The following is a 20,511-nucleotide window of genomic DNA, read 5'->3' as shown; positions in this document are numbered from 1 at the left end:
TAGGAAAGATGAACCATACACTTAGGGACAGGATTTCAGAGCATGTTTATGATATTCAAAGGAATAGAGACACCAATGATTTGGCAAGATATGTCAAAGCAAAAGGTACTGAACATTCATTTAAGTTCTTTGTTTTACAGCTTGGTAGTCTGAATAACAGAGGTGGTGATATTAGAAATGTAACTGAGAAAGAATTACAGAAGTGGATTCTGAAGCTAAAATCTTACAGTGAACCAGGCTTAAATGATAAAAGGAGTATTAAGTCTTTTCTTAAGAGTCTCCCACTGAAGCACTGAGTGGGTGTTACTCTTTGGAGGCTTGGCTTTTATAAGCTAGCTTACTGGTTGAATTATTTTTTTCTGTGTTAGATGACATCATTGCTAATTAAGTCTTCTCTGGAGTTTAATTGGTTATACTGATTATTTAAACCCTTTGTTTCAACATGTTTTTTATGGTGTGAAGAAGGAATCTTGTTCTGAAAGCTCTAACCTTGTTTATTAAACAGAGCTTTTATTAAACTATTGTGGTTGTTTGGAGTCATCCTTTGTTCTCTATAACCCATAGAAATTCTTCCTTGCTATCTGTGATATATTATAGCAATAACCCACGTCTGGGTGTGGGCAATGCTAGATTTACCCAGGGTTGGTGTGGTTTGGTCATTAGGACAAAGCCTGAGTGACTAAACAAAAACTGTGGGTAAATCCAGCATTGCCCACACAGACGTGGATTATTGCTATTATACAATGACATTATTTAAGAAAAAAAAACTTACTTTTCTTAAATAATGTCTTTGTATAAGGGCAATGTGCTGTCCGTCTGCAGCTGGACATTTCCTTGAGCCTTATCTGATGTACTGCATGTGCTTTAGGGACTTGCGTTCCCATGCATACCCAGTACATCAGTGCTCAGGAAAGTAAGCAATGGAGAAAAGAAGATATCTGTTGCTCCGTTTTTCTTTTTCTTTTTTTGTTTTTTTAATTAAAAAAAAAAAAAAAACTTTACGGCAGTTTAGGGGTAAGAGAAAGACAACATGGACGAAATACAAGGGATATCAGGTACGTGTGTTTAGTTTTAAATACCGTATCCGATCTCCCTAGTCTTGTGTTCATGCTGCCTCTCTGGTATGTCTGGACTCTGGGCTAGATATTTTATTATTTTTTAAGAAATAAAAATAAAACTTAAAGACTATACCAATGGAAAAAAGTCTGGGTAACTGGACCTTTTTCCATTGGTATATTGCCGGATTTACAACGAGTATGCTGGTTAGGATGGCCAATCAGCGTGCACATTTTGGAATGTTAATGGCCAGTCATTGTATAATATACAATAAATGCATTGTAAATGAGACCTGGGCTGTTGTGGGTTTCTTTCTTAATCTTTAACCCGTGACTCATGTGTTTAAGAAGTCATTACATCATGTTTCTTGTGTTTAGCCATTGACCGCACTATGTCTCATGCGTTAGGAAACATCCTTGTTGTTAGGAATTCAGGAAGTACAGTTTAAAAGCTGATACCATGTCACTCTTATGATACAGGCCATTTCAGATCTGTTTGCACCTGTCAGTCAGAGTATGATAACATTTAATCCTAACAGTTAACTCTCATCTACAATGAAGGGGATACTACCATTATGGGATGGCTGATAAATGATAATTCTTTGAAAATGTGCTCCTAAGCTCCCATTAGCTTAATTAAGATTTTTAAATAAGATGCATTAAACACCTTGTGGTTTAACTCACTAGACAGCTGTGATTCAGAGGTACTTTAAAAACAATTATATTTAAAGGCACATTTCAAAAACATTCTGAAATACTATTAAGTCAAATTGCTAATGTACGTTTTAATGTCACCTTTATTCTGTGCAATGATATAAAAATGCTGCTTTAAATACATATGGGTAAATAATAATTTTGCCCCAATGTGTGCATTGTTATATTTCTAGAAGAAACTTGATGCAATTTAGAAAAATTAAAACAACAGTAAACAGGAGAGGTAATGATGAGTTCTGTTTCACAACATCTGTTAATATAAATGGCATACTAATGCACAGCATATGTACAAGCAATTTTCTTTATTAGACTTATGAAGCAATGCTTTAGGCATAACTTTTACCAGTATTACAACAGATGTACAGCTGCATTACAAATCAAGTGAAGATGATATATTTGGAAGGGTAATTTAACAGCAAATGTTCATAATTTTCTGAGAATTACTACTGTTTTTCAGTTGCATTTTGAAACCTTATGCATTAAGTATCGTAATCTGCAATTGATATTTTGGTTATATTATGCAGAACTAACCACATTCTTTAAAATGTTGTGGCACCTTATTTTAAAATAACATTACAAAACATCGATTTAAAGCTGCTATCTTATGTAATAAAAACTATTCTTAAACATTAATGATTTAGGAAATGGAATGCTACCATATGAACAATTTCAATGAAAATCAATATGCACACAGTATCATAACAGCAAAAAGTGAGTACTGCAGTATTAATGCTATCTAATATAGCTTCAGAAAAGATACGTTGCAGATCTGCTCTGTTTAGGTTCTAATTATTTTCACAAAGTAATTTCTTTTCTGTACTCCAGTATAAACTGCAGATACACAGGAAAAAACGTTATGGCCTTGTCTATGAACAAGTTATTATCCAATGCATCTTATAAGTAGTAGAATTCATACTCAATAGCACTTTGCGGGACAGTAGAGATATACGGTACAGACAGCATTCATTTAGTACAGTAATTGATTCCTTCATTCAAGTGGCATAGAAAATGCCTGAAATTATACTAGCTATTATAAGAGTTAATCACAGTAGCAGATAAAATGAATGATTATGCTTTCTGACTTCAGTGTCTCATGGCACATACTGAAACCAGCAGCTTGACACGGGAGTTGGTTTAGCAACCTCAACAGGCATGCACCAAGAACCTCTCATCTGAAGAAGAATTGATTAAATGGGACTATTTTGGGAAGGTAATTATGGAGAGAAAACAAAGATATTCTAGCCAGCAGTGAGAGCTCGATGTATAAAGGTCACAAGCTGCAAGAGAAAAAGGTACAAAAGTGCTGTTTTTGGTGTAAAAACATGCCCAGGAAAGCACTTTGAAAATGGAGGACTTTAGGATGAGGGCATACATAACTGAGATTTTATATTGGTCCCGGCTAGTGATAATGCCATATGTTTTGTTGGCCTGGCATATGTACCACTGCCACCAGCAATCATAAGGTTTTTAGAATAAAAGCCCTTACTAGGATGGTATTCATTGATATTTTCCAAGGATATTTAGTCCTATGACCATTTACATCTTGCCAGCACTCTCCCTCAGAACACACCTCTTTCCTTCATAAGGGCCAAACAAGTCAGTCCAAGAGTAAATTAGATTAGTAACAGCTTTATACTTTTAACGTGACTATAAACTCAACTAGTTACAAACCAATAGGGAATGGCTTCATGGAACCATTGCCCTCTAGGATCTGCCACAGAACATTTCAGAGTCTGCAAGAAAAAAAACCTAATTAATTACAATAATTAGCAACTGGATTTGACCATTGTGTTTTCTTGTTTTATTGGTCAACTCACAAAACCAATGATGATAGTCTAGGCAATCACCTCACCAAAGAAAATGTATCCTTACTGACTACTTAATTATGTTAAGAGGGATGCCGTGATAACTCAGTGTTATGTTGTTTCTACTTTTGAAACATTTGTCTCAGTCTGCGCAGAAATACAAGATACATTGTAAACATCGAGATGTGGGATATTCTGAAATGATAACTGTCCCCTAGGATACCTAACACTTATACTGTGAAAAAAAGTAAAAACATTCCAATGACCTCAGTCAATACGACAATTACTCTTTTAGAGGAAGCCATGCAGGTTAGTAACTTAGGCAATCAGATTGGGATAAATATATATATATATATATATATATATATATATATATATATATATATATATATATAAAACGAGAGAGAGAGAGACTTTTTTATTGCTCTCCCCCCAGCTCTTCAAATATTTCTGCTATGCTCCTACATGCCTTGTCAACTCACCTAGGTACCTCCGTAACTCCTTAATGGACAATCCCAGATGCATCCATTTACCATGTAGGCCTCCCACTTCAGTATGATTCATGCATGTGGTATAATCCATACAGATAGCTGGTCAAGACACTATGGGATGTCATAGATTGGGTGGTGGCAGCCTTAATCCTGCAGCAGCGATTACCTAAAATCCCACCCTGGAGGAGTTATGTTAATGCTACCAGCATTGCTGCATTCTCTTTTGTTGAAATTCTGAACTGCATGGCTATGGGGCTCCAAAAGAGGACAAGTAGGCACCAGTTCTCCTCAAACCCCCCTTCTCCTGACGTGTCAAAAGCTTCATCCTACTCTCTATAGGTCAGTCTTTTTTGCATTCCAAGCCCTTTTCTAACAGCAAGTCACCATAAGTCCAAATAGATGTCTTGCCTCTATAACAGCAGAATGGCCTTCACGTTGCAAAACTTTAAGAATAAACAAACTCTTCCACTGGGAAGCTAAGATTCTACAAGAGGGCTGCAAAGGAATGGCAAGATTTCCTTCCTCAGGCTGTTAATTTCTTTTCTCATGATCCTCAGATACAAAATGGGCCAATCGTCTGTATACTCACATCCAAGAAGTTAATATCCCAAGTAGAATGGCTTGCATCAGAGGTAATCAGGAACTCCAAATAATAGCCACATATGTCATTAGAAACATTAGTGTATCCCATGACACAGAGACACAACATTGATAAATAAATGCACACAGTGCTTGTTTTTTGCAGGAGGTCAAGACCCCATCCACTCCTCTGACTACCTGTTAATTACATACCAGTTCCAAAGATTAGACCACAATATGAGAATGAGGAATTCCCCTATCCTCACTATGCCACTATCCAGCAACAATATGTGAATGAGCAATTCCCCTATCTCCAATGTGCCACTATCCAACCGTAATATAAGAATGAGCAATTCCCCTCTCCCCACTGTGCCGCTATCCAACCACAATATGGGAATGAGCAATTTCCTCATCCCCATTGTGCTGCTATCCAGCTGCAATATGGGAACAAGCAATTCCCCTATCCTCACTGTGCCACTATCCAGCCGCAATATGGGAACAAGCAATTCCTCTATCCCCACTGTGCTGCTATCCAAAACAAAAGCAGTCCCAGTTCATTCAATTTTCTGTATCAGTTTCCTTGTTTGAGCTTTTTGGCTTGATATTTAACCAATTGCTCATTTGAGCATTTGACTATATTATAGAAACTTGTTAAAAGCATGTGGAACTGGTGAAGGCTCATGCAGTTGGTTTTACAGTTATCATGAAGATAGAAACTACATGACTGAGATATATGATGAATTCTATTCAGCGAACTCTGTTACCAAATGACCTCAAAAATCAGTACTGCACCCAATTTTCATTTCTTTTTTCATAAAAGATACAATTTTACCATTTCTTAAGGGCAATGTTAATTTTAAACTGTCAGTGGTATCCTTGTAAATGAGCCAAGAACTGCAAAATCAATCTGATTTTAAAAAGGTATAAAAATGACTCCTCAGAAATACACTTCCATTCATTCTTGGAAGGTGTGGAACCATGTTGTTCTGAGCAAGCTATATATTAATGGAGTCTGACAATCTAAATATTGAAAGACCCAAACAGCTCCTATGGCACAGAGGGATAACCCTCTATTACTCAAAATACTAGAGTTCAACTAGCAGTTTGGGTTCTAGGGCTGAGCATATCAAAAAGTGCCTGGAGCAACTGAACAAGGCATAGGAGATTACGCCACTGCTGGGTATGTAACCAAGTGCTGCAGCATAGATATTTCGACATTTGAGGGACACATCTCCATGAAGCTGAAGGCATTTACCTCTTGAAGCTATTACATGCCCCCTCATAATGCAAGCCCTAGACCTCAGTGTAGGGTGCATAATGTTATCTTGAAAAAACACCCAGGACAGTATGCATATATGATACCACAGGAATATCAGTCCAAATCAGGCATCTGTGTGCAGCTTTTCAGTTTTCCATCTTATCTCTGCAGTGATACACTCAGCCTGCAAGTAAAACTGATTGCCAGTCTGCTCTTTCATTTCCCACCCTCCTGTCTGAGTTGGCTTCAACAAGGTGGTAGCACTGGACAGGTGAGTCAAAAGCCTTAGGAGGAGATATTTGGCAGATGGTGGCCAGCTGACGGCACAAAGAGAGTGAAAAAGATATTAGAAACCCGATGGCATATCTATTAGACATGTAGTCATTTATAATTATCTAGTCATCTGCTTGTATTAAAGTTACAATTCCAGATGTATACTCACTCAGCAGTGGTTACGTTTCTGATTCAACTAAAGGTCACCCACAAACTTGCCAACTTTCTGAACTTCAAAGGAAAATAAGAAGTTAATGTCCTAATGCCAAGGATGGAGCATGCACTATCCATGCAAATACGAAATTCAGCCTATAATAAATCCAGCATTGCAGACCTCCATGAACAATGTACATCAGTAATTTACATTAGCAGAAATTAGATACCATGATTGGCTATGAGCAAAGGGCTCAAATGGTTTCCTGTAGCTGATAAAGCAAGGATTGGCAACTTTTTATATATAACTTCTGCACTTAAAATATGTGTGGATAGTTGGCCAGCATAGGTTCAAAGGTCCATATGAAGCTTATGGTCAAAGAGCCTTCAGGCTTGGCACTATGAGGACAGCACCTACCTGTGGTATGGAGATTATTTACACATACCAACAAGAACAAAAAATGAATCCAGTAACCGATCTGAAGATCTATCAAAGCCAGACAAAAATACGCAGATGGGTACTCCAATTCTCTATGATTTTAAGAGTCTATCAGAAAATTCACAATGAATAAGCAGTAAAACATTCATGACTAGCTCTTTCACAAAGCAAAACATAGAATTAAACATGCATAGATGTTTAAATAGCAGGCATATGACAACAGGAAATCAGAATACATCCCTAATTAAACAAAAATGGATTTTGAATTATATAAAACATAGAGATATTATTTGTTGGTTTCTGTTTACATATGGCAAGAAGGGGAGTTGGCTTCTTTCTCAGTGATAATTGTACTGCCTATTTTGGCACTTATAGTATGACACTGACCTGCACAAAATTCACTAGCTTGGCCCAGGCCCTGCTGAATTATTTGACCATCCAACAAGGGTCTGGCAATTGTCCTTACACTGCTGTCATTAAACAATCTTAACCCCATCCTCTTGACATCTGCTTTCATTTCTGACAGAAAAATGCAAAAGAGAAAGGGAATGTGGGGTCTGACAAACACCAATCATAGGAAATGCAAGATTAGTAGACCAGAGGCCATGTGTGCCTTTTCAATAACCTTACCCAGGGTCTACCATCCTCTTCAAGGAGCAAAAATCCAACAGTGTATTTTAAAGTATCCATTCAAATCTCTAAGCTAGGTTTGAAGACCAACAGGGAATCATTCTACTCAACATATGCAAAGGGAGTCTAGTCTAGAGCAAGGGAAGATAAAGGGCACTGGACATAACTCTCCATTTAGTTTTATTTATCATCTGGTGTAGACGGAGATGTCTTGATTTGCTGTTGGCTGCACCATCAGACTCATTGAGAAAAACTATAATGAGATACCTGAAGACATGTAAAGCAAGGCAGAAGTCTCCCACTCAAATGTCTGTATAACACTGAGTACAAGGGGAGTCATTCCAGCCTTTCTCAAAAGCTAATAGTTTTTTGGCCTGAGACTCTTTTGGTTAGGAACCTCTGTAATCTTTTGAGGGTTTTTTTTGATATGTTTAATGATACAAATGCCAAAGGATACATTATATTCTATAATGGATCTAACCATGGCAGAGTACTGTGGAACAATAACTTCCTTGGTTCGTGAAGAGATGCTTTTGATAATTAGTTGTGATACATGCAAAGACTTGCTGACTACAGTTGCTAAATGGAGGTCATAGGGGAGAGATACAGAGAGAGAGAGAGAGAGAGAGAGAGAGAGAGAGAGAGAGTAAGATCTACCGAAATGCCCAAGCCCCTGATGACAGGCTCACTGGAGAGTAGGATGTTGTTCACATAGTAGGTGGTAGTAATTAATTTTGCAAAGGAGATGATACTACATTTCATAGACTTTAGTTTGAGCTCTTTCTCATTGCACCAGGTGTTAATGTGTGATAATTCAGTTTGAAGGGAATATGTATCATCTGTCAGTGTAGCAACTACACCAAACTCACAATCATTTGTGAACGTAGTCACCTAGAAATCCTTGTTGTGAGTTTTGGGATCAGAAAAATAATTGTAAAAATGTAGGGTGCCCAATAATGACCCTTAGGTAATGTCACTGGTAACCTGTTACTTAACTGAACAGGCATCCAAATACCAATAACACGCACTCTGCTCTTTAAGCCAGTTTGCAAGCCATCTTATCATACTGGGCCTGTGTATAAGGCTATGTGATATGGTATTAAATGTTTTTGCTAAATCCAGGTTGTTAGCATGGACAGTGTCACCAGTGTTCACACCTAGAGAGACCTTTTCAAAGAAATTAACAAGGCTGAAGAAGTATGACCTGCCATTAGTACATCTGATTTGTTTGCGGTCAAGCCTGATTAAATTGTTAATGTCCATTTTATTTTTTATTTTTGAAGTCAGTGATAATGCATTCCATGTCTTTATAGACAAGAACAGTAAAGCTAATGAGTCAGTGGTGGGGCCAGCCTTATGAATAAGAATCACCACCACAGTACATTATTGTTTAAGAACAAAGATTATGGTGAGGCTTAGGTTGAATAACAAAAGGAAGGGCTCAGTTAGGGCCTGTTTGATGTTATTTATAAGACAACCTGGTCTGTGGTTTGGAGTTACTGAAGTACTATTTTTGTCTTGGACAGAACTTTAAGAATATGGTGTTTCGACATGATAGAGGGTGGAGTCACTCGGGTATGTTTGGGGAAGACATGATTATTTTGGGGAAGATTTTTGTAAAAAATTTGTGAGCAAGATCATTAGATGACACTTATCTGGTCTGAGGAGGTATCACCTACAATAATAGTGTGGGTACTGTTGGAGACACAGCTGGCTACAGAGTGAACTATATAAGGGTTTATGTTATGTTGGGAAAATTTATCTATGCTATTAGCATGTGAATGATGTCAAAGTTGATGGGAATGTTAAAGTAAGCAGAATGGATTGTTAGTCCATCTTCCAGGGCTTCTGGGATATTTTCAAAGAGTCAGCTAAGGTTCATTTACACAATTTTTGTTTTACAAATCCAAACAGGTTTTGATCTAAGGTTTATAGATTACCTATGTCTTTGTTTAAAAGCCAGGCAATTATGTGCCCCCCCCCCCTGCAGCTTTAAAGATGATACTTGTGAGACTAATATATCTACAATGGCTGGGATCTTTGAAAGGCACTCATATTGTAGTATGAGTGTTCTCTATACTTAGGTGATATCAGCTGTGTAGAGACACAAGCCAAAGAAGTTTTAAAGAAGTCCGGCTAAGTAGTGCTTGACACTTACTAGATTTGGGTATCTTAATCAGTTTGTAATGTGTCTGAGAAATAGATGTCAAGAAACTCATCTTGAGAGCAAAATGATATCTATGCAAGTCCCATTGTTTTGGGGCATGTAATACCAGGCAGGGTACAGAGGACTGCTTATTTCATTTATATACAGTGCTCTTACATGGATTTGCACTGTTATTAAAGTTACACTTGAGAATTTTGAGGACTCTACAGGACCGGTATAGGAACATACTTGCCTGAAGTCATAAAATAGTATTGTTGGTGGCTCAGCAGGTACTACATTTGCCTTTTTGAGCTGTAGGACCAGAGAGCTGTGGGTTCTAACACTATCAACGCTAAATGCTGTGGTGGCGATGGTGACGAGGTAAGATGTTTACCTAATTAGCTTAAAAATATATATAAAAGAAGGGTGTGCTTTCATGTAATATAGTTTTCTTTTGTTGTAAAATGCTGCTAATGCATTTCTAACCGTCAAAACAGTGTGTTCCATTACATTTTGTTCTAATCACATCTGGGGATTTGATTTATTTTAATTCATTAGCTCTCCTGCATTTGTTGCAGCTCATAATAAATACTCACTTAAACTGCAAATCTGATTCCAAGTAATTATATTAAGCATCCATTGCTGAGCTTAAAACAAAGCCAGTATTCTTTTATCTTGGGCCTCCTTGCTGCAAATGAATTTCAATTACAACACCTAAACATAACCTAATTATTGCTGTTGTGCAGTTTTTTAGATTGCACTTGTGGATAATCTTTGGCAGCATTCATCACATATCTTCTTTACTTAAAATTCCCATATGAACAAACAGATAAAGGAGATTTCAAGATATCAGACTGTTGCAAGAGATTTATTTGCACAAGATTTTAGCAAAATAAATAATATTACCCAAACAATGGCAAGGGTGAAATGCAGTAAACCATGGAAAGTATTTTGCATATACGCTTCAAATAAACAATTCCTTTTTTCCAGCTTTCTGGGATACAGTCCATTATGCAAACTTGCCAGCTATTAGACAGATATAGTTAAAACATTTAATGCAGTAAACTTTATACTTGAAAATACAAGCACTGTCTTCTTAGTTAATTAAAATGGATGATGCATGTATGTGTGTGTGTGTTAGTTGAAAAGGGGTGAATAACCAAGTAGGTCATTTACAGAAAACAAAGTATATGCTATACGTGTGTGTGTGTGTGTGTGTGTGTGTGTGTGTGTGTGTGTGTATATATATATATATATATATATATATATATATATATATATATATATATATATATATATATATATATATATATATATATATATATATGCATGAATGCTGGTGTGCCTTCTGTGTGGAGTCTGCATGCCCTCCCTGCATTCATGTGGGTTCCCTCCATCTGCTCCAAAGGCATGCAGTAGGTGAATTTGACACTCTAAATTGGCCCTAGGTGTGAATACATACGTGCAAGTGCCTGGTGCACCCTCTGAGGAGGGATGGGCCTCTGGCTGGCAACCTAACCCAGTAAAACCTGTACCCGCTACGGAAACAATGAGTGCTGACAGGTGCTCATTGCCCGTTGTATTGTAAAGCATGGCAGATAATCCAGGATCCAGGATATATATATATATGTTTGTGTGTGTGTGTGTAAATCCAATGCAGGGACAAGAGCTCCTGGATCCATAGACAGTTTATCTGTGGCAAATTTCTTGCATGCCACTGGAAAGTACAAACCCTGAATCCATTAAAAATGTTCTCTTTCTGTAACATAATAAACGTCATGATCAGATCTTGCCTGCTTCTCTAGTTTTGAACTAATGCTGACACTAAACATTGTTCTTATTATATTGTCAGTGCAATAACCAACCTGCAGTGGTTTAGTAAACAAGCTCTTTGAAATTAGGGGATTGTTATCCGAGTGTCCATGTCAGAATTATTAGAGAATCAGTAATTCCAAATCAATTATAAAACAAACAAATAATTATTTATGTAATTCCGTAATTCTTCATAACAACTCTTGTGGATGAGTCAAAGACAACTGTAAATATATTTTCAGTTAGAATACTTACAGTAACTAAAAAACAGATTAACAATTGTTCTGTTAATTGACATAAATGTTATCATATTTTTCCATGACTAGGAATAACTTCAGACACTGATTGAAGAAAAACACCTAATTGCATTCTTTGCAATTTTCATTCCTACAATGAGTTTTATATTATTTACTGTTTCCCTTGTTTAATTCTTTTATTTATTACTTCTCTTCAGAAATTTAGAATTTGAATGCAAGCAAGAAACTAAACAAGATGAAAGGGAAAAAAAATCTGTTTAAAAAGAATAAAGCAATATGTGCTTTTTCTTTATTTTTAGAAGCACTATATAAGCAGCACTGAAAGTGAAAACAGTTCTTACTTCATCAGCTGTAACGCTTTTCAAGAAATAATCTCAGGAGTGGAATGGTAATGGCAGCTGTGCACTACAGGTTTGCTAGTTTAGTGGGCTAGTTTTATCCATCAAACCCATTAACTAGGCTTAAAAACCTTATTTTTCTATCATGTAATAATGACAAAATGGAATGGGCAAAATGGTATGCATTTATGTTTTGAAGTAAAACTGAATGAACATTAAACTGCATAGCTAAGGAGCAGAGTGCAGCCATTACTGATTCCTGTAAATACAGCTCACAGTTGTATTATACACACATCTAGATATATGGCTGTGTGTTATGTCACTGAAGGAAGTTGATTGTAAGAAAAAATAGCATGTTAAAATGACCAAAAGCACATTTAACAGCAGGTACATTTGACTGAACAGCCACTTTGTCAAAAGTACAAAACTCTATAAATTGTATTCTTGAACTTTCTTTTGCACATGGGAGCTGTTGGTGGGCAAAATTTAGAATATTTTGAGTGGATTGGCAGTACCCACTGTAATGTGCTAGCCCCAGGTTTGTAGAGGTTTGTGATGGTGTGCCAACACCGATTCACTGTGTATAGTGTTTTTTTTTTTCTTTGTTCCACTGTTCTGTGATTGTGGAGTTAGAATATATAATTAAGGGGGAATGTGGGCAGTGCAGGGGGCTTTGCCCCTTGCATAAAAGCTTTTGAGTTGTGCGTATGTTGTGCAGAAGGTTTAAACGAAATGGCTTTTCAGCCAAATGTACCTGCAATCAGTCTTACTCTAATAAATTTATTATATATATATATATATATATATATATATATATATATATATATATATATATATATATATATTTATACATGGGTCTATATTATATTCTCGAAGTCTGACAATATTGAATACGATATTGTCGATACGAGAATAGCGAAAACGCACTACATCAAATGTTTAAATGAAAAAATGTAGTATGTTCTCTGAGTTGGCATATTTAAGTATGGGGGGTGTTGGGGTGCAGGGCTGCCCCTGACTACTACAATTTTTTTTTTTAATTTATTATTTTTTTTGTTTGTTTCGATGGTTTAAGACTTCGATCACTAACGTTCGATCTTTAGTGATTTGAAGTTTTAAACCTTTGAGATTATAATATAGAACCGTAGATATATATATATATATATATATATATATATATATATATATATATATATATATACATATTTATATGTTTTATGGATTACAGACAACCCATCAGAAAAAGTGACTTGCAATCCATCTTTCCCAGGATGAAACATTGAAAGATGTAGTTGCCAAAAGAACTGCCCAGAATCGTTTACCTTTTTTTGAAAGGGGCAAGCCCCCCCTGAATCTTCCACACCCAGATGACAAAAATCGGCTAACTCACAGGCCATACAATACCACTAAAAAGTGAAAACACCTTTGACTGTCACAGTCTCCCCACTGTCAGCACTCTATGAAGGCTGGCCCATTATGTGTACATGTTGTTGGATTACTTGAATTCAAATAACATGTATTTGAACAGTCTGCACTTTGACAACATTGGCAGCAACCGTATTATGCATATACAGTTATAAAATAAATGCTATTTAAAATTATCTTCAGATTTATTCGTCATAAGTTTATCAAGTTACAGTGATCTCTTTCATTTACATATTAATATTTGTACGTGTTACAAGCAGGGAAGAATGTTGGAAATCTTTCATTACTACAATAAAAATAATAATAAACAGCCTCCTAAAGGTCATATCTTACTGTTAAACTTTGTAGCTTTCTGTCAGATATGATAAGTGTTAACCTTTACTCAACCAGGTAGAGTCTTAGAAAGGTACACCTCACAATTTTTTTTTTTTTACTGAAGTCAGGAATGAAAAGTATTTTATTGACAGGTCTTAACATCACAAGGCAAACAACTGTGCTTACTTAGTTATCAACAGAGGAACCCATAAAATGCATTACAACTATTAGTTCAAGGGCTTTGACTATGTTACAATATATGACAGTATCCAGGAGTCTATGTTTTTAACCAGTTTCTAAAATCGTGTGCATCTGATTATGTATGTGTATTTGTGTGTGTGTGTGTGTGTGTGTGTGTGTGTGTGTGTGTGTGTGTGTGTGTGTGTGTGTGTGTGTGTATATATATATATATATATATATATATATATATATATCTGTGTGCATACACACACACACACACACACACACACACACACACATATTTATAATAGTGTATAATATATATATAGGAACATTCCATACTGTCAAACATGTCAAACATTCATAATACTGAATGTTTGTAATGTTAACACAAGTGATCAATTAAAACTATAAATCTAGAATGCTTGCATTACTCTGTGGAAGGTCGCAGTCCAGCTGGCATTGGGATTATTCCCTTTCCCTACTGTTGTGTGATCTCAGAGTAGGTATATATGATTAGTAAGGGGTGGGAGGCACAGTTTTTTTATTGATATTTTAATGTTGAAATATACAGATATGCATTACATATCTCTCTCTCTATTTATATATATATTGGATGGTACAGCAGTAACATTGTCACCTCACAGCAAGAGGTTCTCCAGTTCAATTCTCGTCTGGCATGCCTTCTGTGTGGAGTCTGCATGTTCTCCCTGCATTTGTGTGGGTTTCCTCCAGGTGCTCTGGTTTCCTCTCATGATTCAAAGACATGGGTCTGGTGCATTTCTCCCTGGGTCTTCGCTGAAAATTGGCTTTGTTCCAAGTTGGACTTTCCTGGTAAACAAATGTTAAATAAATATATGTAGTGATTGTAGTTATATCTGAAAAGATTTTGAAGGGCTTCAAAAACACTGAAAGGACAAAATATGAAAAGCACACCCTGTAGGTTGGAGTGAGCAAGAAAAAGAATGTGTGACTGTGAAGTTTATAGTGGTGGCATGTATGTGCGAATGTTTGTGCGCTAGAAAAAGGGATAGATTTACTGTTTTGCATGTCTGGTGTTGCATGTGTTTTGAGTCAATTTACCTTGTGTTGTGCTATGGTCAGGGAAATGTTTTGGTAATGTAATGTGTAGGATTAGCACAAATGGCTAAGGTAGTGTGGGGGCAAAACTTTTTTTTCTTTGATATTTTGACATTTAGTGTTTTGAATTTTAGAGATTTCATGACGTGAATATTATATATATCTATATATCAATCGAAATAGATATATTACAGGAATATGTAAAGATTCAGCAAACTACAGAGCAACAAAAGCACATTGAATCCTGACCTAGTAAAATTCAAATAACATGCTGTAATATGGGTCTTGAAAGGGGAAGAGGAGAAGTTCTGCAGTCTCCCATGCCTACTAGATGAATGGCTTTAACATCTCCCAAATGTTCAGTGAAGCCACATCTGTGTGTGTGTGCATGTGCGTGTGTGCGTGTGTCTGTGTGTGCATGCGTGTGTCTGTGTGTGCGTGTGTGTATGTATGTGCACGTGCGTGCGTGTGTGCGTGTGTGTGTGTGTGTGCGTGTGTGCGATCATGCATGTGTGTGAGGTTAGCATTAGATTAAGGGAATATTTAGTATTGTGCATGTGTACAGTTGTATGTGGTGTGCATCTGAGTGTTTGTGTAGTGGTAGGGTTAAGGAAAGGGATTTTCTAAGATGGAGTATAGAGCTGGGGTTAGGGTTGGCATGCATTAGTAACATGGTGTGGGGAGGGGGCTTTCTAATTAGTTGCCACAATTTCAAACTTAGCATAGCCCAAGGAAGTTAACATATTTCGTTTTGCATTTTTTATTTTAGTTAACGTATTTTGCAAACTATACCTTCAGAAATATTTGGTAATAGACATATGACTAGGGAAAGCTGCACAGTTGGAAAAGAACCAAAGACAGGTAATGTACATGTTCTAAGACTGTTATGTAAATCTGAAAACAACCACTTTAGCCTGTGGTGTTGATATTAATTGAAGCAGTGCATAGCAAGGAATGATGGCACAGAATCACCCTAGCAATATATATAGCAATATCCCCAAGAATCGTTAATCGCATGGTAACAAATGTTGAATAAGTGAAAAATTATATAATTATGCTCCAGCATAATAAATGATATGGTGTTTCATACTTCAAGTTTAACAAAATTACTAATGAATTTGGCAAACATTCTAAACTTTAATACAGGAGGCAGAAAATTTTTCGGCAAAACAGCTTAACAAATGTGGCAGGGAATGTAATGGGGGCGAAGATAACAATCTGCAAGACAGAAAAACAGCAAAGATCCATGGCAAGAAGGAGCTGAGAGTCAAACCTGACTGTTTAGAGGTAAGACTCGACTTCAGCAATGACAGACTTGGTTCCATAAATGAGACTGATAAGAACACGGGGGGTTTCTTGGACAGAAATACAATTATACAAATGCATAGCTGCATGTTTGAATGGTAGAGCACAAAGTTGTGGTCAGAGAAACAATGTCAGGAAATAGGAAACTAGTGGAATACCACAGGACTCTGTCCAGGTATCTGTACAGGGTGAGTTTGTGTGTGTGCAAGTTGTGCCCGCTCGTGCATGTGTGTCAGTCAGACATATCTGTAGGAATGGTATACAGGATAAATCCCACTTCTAATTACATTCGGCAAATTGGCAGTGACAGGTATGGAGGGGTCAGGAGAAGTAGAAAGGCTAAAGAAGTGGACAGTAAGGTGACATCGGAGTTCCATTGCATGCATATCTAAAGTTCTATATAAGAAGTGGACAGTAAGGTGACATCGGAGTTCCATTGCATGCATATCTAAAGTTCTATATAAGAAGTGGACAGTAAGGTGACATCGGAGTTCCATTGCATGCATATCTAAAGTTCTATATAAGAAGTGGACAGTAAGGTGACATCGGAGTCCCTTTGCATGCATATCTAAAGTTCTATATAAGAAGTGGACAGTAAGGTGACAGAGTTCCTTTGCATGCATATCTAAAGTTCTATATAAGAAGTGGACAGTAAGGTGACATCGGAGTTCCATTGCATGCATATCTAAAGTTCTATATAAGAAGTGGACAGTAAGGTGACATCGGAGTTCCATTGCATGCATATCTAAAGTTCTATATAAGAAGTGGACAGTAAGGTGACATCGGAGTTCCATTGCATGCATATCTAAAGTTCTATATAAGAAGTGGACAGTAAGGTGACATTGGAGTTCCATTGCATGCATATCTAAAGTTATATATTTAGGCTGTGACATCGCTGGTATGAACTATCATCTAGGGGAGGGTAACTGTGGACAACACAGCAATAAAACGATCTGCTGAGCACTCCTGGACTGGACCACTGACAGAAGATTGATTGGGTGGGGGACATGATATTGGTGTTCAAAATCATGTCAGTCAGATGTGAAGGAGTCATTCTGAACAGGAGGCAAGGATGAAAAAGATGGAGGCATGGGAAGCAAATATTAGGGGCAAACTGCCTTCTGTATTGCTAAACATGCTGTCTCACAGAGAGAGTTGTAGACCCATGAAATGGACTACTAGAATGGGTGATGGATAAGAAATCTAGAGATACAGTCAAGACAACATGTGATAGGTGGAAAACATAAGGTACAAGGTAGACAGAGAGGAGTAAGAATGTTAAAGAAGAGAATAGATAGCCTATCATCTCTTTCTGCAAACAGGCGAGTGTAACATAATGAAAATAACCATATGCTAAACATACAAAAAAACAGCACCAGTAGTTAGATAAAATCATGAAATAACAGGACAAATAAATATCTGAATACAAACACATAAAATGCTTCTTTAAATATCCGAATATGCGAACAAATGTTCCTTTCCTAGTCTATGTAAACTTCATAATAAATTGAAATTTAAACACATGCACTAAATCTGATACGGAAACATAAATCAAAAGTCATTCCTAGCTAAATAAATAAAGGTTCACCTCAGTTAGAAAAAAAGGTATTATGTACACTAGCGTGCACGTTTACATGAAGTACAGATAAAAATATGTTTTAAACATATTCTTATGCCCTCTACTGGGTAAAGAGGATACAACAAGTAACAATCAAAAGCAGAATACATTTATGTTTTCTGATGCAATGCACCCGTGTTAATGGCACTTATGTCACATAGTTGAAATACTTGTCTCGCAGACAAAAACTTAAGAGTTAGTGAGCTATGGTTGAAACTCAAGGAAATTGTGATATGCAAAGTGTTGGAAAATAGCTTCTGACTTTAACTGCTCTAGACTCATTAATTGCTATGTGACTTTGACAACTTATTTAATTAGATTATACGTGCATTTTTGATGCTGTAGAAGGTTGGCAAATGAAAAGAGTTTAAGCTTCCTGTGTAGGATTCTTTTGAATGTTTTATTAACATTTCTTATTCCAAGTTTTAAGTTTCAATTCATTTTTTTTCCTGGTGATGTGTAATGATCTATTACCACAAATTCCAACCTAATGAACAGCTCTCAGCATTTACCTCCAGAGTTAGAGACAAAGCAAAAAATAATTAAGGAAAAGCCTCAACTTACGGAAATATTTTAAATGCCGATATTGATAACTTAGAACTTCAAAAATGATTTCAAATTATGAAACGGTTTCATCTGACAACTTTCTACAGTATCAAAAACACATGCATTATGAATTTTCAATATGCTATTTTTGAGCATAATTCTGTACCTTAACTTAACTTGTAAATCAGAAATTGGTTATAGAAAGCAGATTTTATACAAAGGTATTGTAAATTTAACAATTGGCAGCTATCTTGCTAACCTCAATTCCCTGTAAAAAGGTAATGCATCACAGATGCTTTACCAGAGATAGCCTGCACCTGTCACCCTTGGGATTCCGGATACTGGCTAAGGCTCTTGCCACCCCTATAGTGCCTTTTTCAGGCAAGAGTCAAATGACAAATTCACCACCGTAACAGGTACAAGCAAGCAGAATCTGAGAGTAATGCTACTTAATGCTAGAAGTCTAAACCTCAAAATGCACTCACTCGAGGCACTCCTTAAAATGGAGAACATCGACATCTGTGCAGTGACAGAGACCTGGCTCAAGGCTCCAGAGAGCACCCCTGCATTACCAGGCTATAATTCATACCATACCTTTTGGCCACCTAACCTGGACCAAAGCACTAAAGGCGGAGGCGTGTCCATATTCATTAAGGATATTCACACCTCCAGGCTAGTCGCTTAGCATAATGCATCCAAGATTATCCAAGTGCAACTAACTCTGGGCAAGACCACAATCCAAATTGTAGCTTGCTACAGATCCCCCAACATGCCTCAGGATTCCCACTCCTCATTTCTTGATACACTGGAAAATATTAGGGTACAACCGAACACCCTAATAATGGGCAATTTCAACTACCCCACCATCAACTGGGAAAACTACTCATGTACCAACTCTTGTGTTCAACATTTTCTGGAATTCATAAATTACAACACCTTGGATCAACTTATTTACACCCCCCACCAGGGGCAGCAATATCCTAGACCTGGTCATTACCAACATGGGCAACTTGTGTTCCACACCAGAGGTCCATTCCTCGGTCAGATCCAACCATAAGCAAATCACCCTAGACATCCACATCCCACCCCCAGTCCCCATTAGGGGAAACCACCATAAAAAATTTCTCCAAAGCCAACTTAATGCTTCTTAAGACAGAAGTGGCAAACTTCACGACACCCATGCTGATGGACAATAGAGGTACGACTGCTGAATCCTATACAATTGCACTTTATAAGCACTTACATGAGTGCATGGATCGTGCAGTCCCTAACAGAACCAAGAAGCTATCCTCCAAAAAAAGGACGCCAATCTGGTGGTCCCCTGCTATAAACAAACTCAACAACAGAAGAATGAAACTGTTGCAAAAAAGAGTAAAATTCTATGATTGGAGGAACTCTGTGGCCAGCCTCAGTAAGAAGCTGAGATCCCTCATAAAATCCTCCAAAGCTAGTTATGAAAACAAAATCACCACTGATTCTAAAGACAACCACAAAGCGTTCTATAGCTATGTCAGAAATCTCAATGGCAGCACTCAGATCTGCTCTGAGTTACAGCACAATGGCACTAAATATACAGAACCAACTGATATTGCCAACATCCTGGCAGATACGTTCAGTGCTAACTTTACCCCTCTTTAATCCACTAAAGGGCCTATTTCTATACTGGAAGAATGCAAAGTTCCTGTAATCACAGCTGCACAGGTAAAAACACACTCTTCAAAGCCAAGAACACAGCATCCATGGGACCTGACAGCATCCCAGGCTGCATTCTACATGAACTACAGAATGAACTGGAACCCCACCTAAGTACCATGTTCAATCATAGCCTCACCTGAGGCTTTTTGCCCACTGTACGGTGCACAGCAACAGTTATCCCACTCTACAACGGGGGAGCCGCCATGGACCCTGGAACTACCGCCCCATTAGCCTGATGAGCCTGGACTGCAAGGCTATGGAATGTATCATCATGGAACTTATAAACAATGACATTGGTAATCTCCAAACTCTGGACCCTACCCATTACGGGTTTGTAAAAGGCAGATCATGTCTCCTAAACCTGATAGACTTCTTTGAAGCAGTCACAAAAGCCATA

The 20,511-nt window shown here is 37.2% G+C and overlaps 1 protein-coding gene across 1 annotated transcript in view; it reads right to left on the bottom strand.

The window, feature by feature from the left end:
- Positions 1 to 20,511, bottom strand: part of CDH13 (cadherin 13) — a 3,439,935-nt gene that overhangs the window by 3,213,738 nt on the left and 205,686 nt on the right. The gene's annotated exons all lie outside the window — the stretch shown is intronic.

The sequence above is a fragment of the Protopterus annectens genome, chromosome 11.part0, assembly GCF_019279795.1.
Source record: "Protopterus annectens isolate FY-2018-M chromosome 11.part0, PAN1.0, whole genome shotgun sequence".
Taxonomy (NCBI): Eukaryota; Metazoa; Chordata; order Ceratodontiformes; family Protopteridae; genus Protopterus; species Protopterus annectens.
This window is presented reverse-complemented; position numbering and strand designations above follow the sequence as displayed.